The sequence below is a fragment of the Phytophthora parasitica genome, assembly GCF_000247585.1.
Source record: "Phytophthora parasitica INRA-310 unplaced genomic scaffold supercont2.3, whole genome shotgun sequence".
NCBI lineage: Eukaryota > Oomycota > Peronosporomycetes > Peronosporales > Peronosporaceae > Phytophthora > Phytophthora nicotianae.
The window spans coordinates 2,760,544-2,761,227 of record NW_008648989.1 but is presented as its reverse complement, the minus strand read 5'-3'; positions in this window follow the sequence as shown (position 1 = coordinate 2,761,227).

Here is a 684-nt window from a genome sequence, read left to right as displayed (position 1 = left end):
CGCCGGATGCGTCCTCCGGTGCTTGTTCTTCCGTACGAGTACAAACGGCCTAAGGATCAGGAGAAGTGACAACACTTCGAGAAGTATGGGGAGTTGCATACTTCGCCCAGCAACGTCGACACATCAACGAAGCAGAACTGCGCCAATGTAGTGAGGCAACCTCATCCACACATCACGGACTCCTTCGCTAATCTTTACTGTCCGACCCATGTTGCGACGGACTTCGACGCAACCGAGCCCGACTACAATTTTCGCGAGCGGTTGCAACTCGTAAATGCGACAGGAAGCACCAGTAAAAGCCTAAATTTGTGGTTATGTACGACAGTTGATGTCGACCACGTATGTTAAGCTCACCACTAGTATCCAGGCTGACTTCCAGTACGCATGACGCATGATAACTCGACACCAGGCAGGTTCGTAGCTCGCGAGTTGACAGACGTGGATGGCCTGTGCCAGCGACATCAGAGCTTCCATAGCCAGCCGCAGTACGCGGTGGCTGCGGACGCGGTCTACTGGTCACGGTTACCCTCTATATTAGATGGAAGCTGAGTATCGACTCCATGCGCTTCCTGCTCGCGTTCCTCCTGCGACTTTTATCAACTCCCCACTTGTCGGCTGTGATAGGCAGACAGTCAGAACAACCGAAGTATAATTAGAACGTTGGCAAGATGACTTGCGACCACT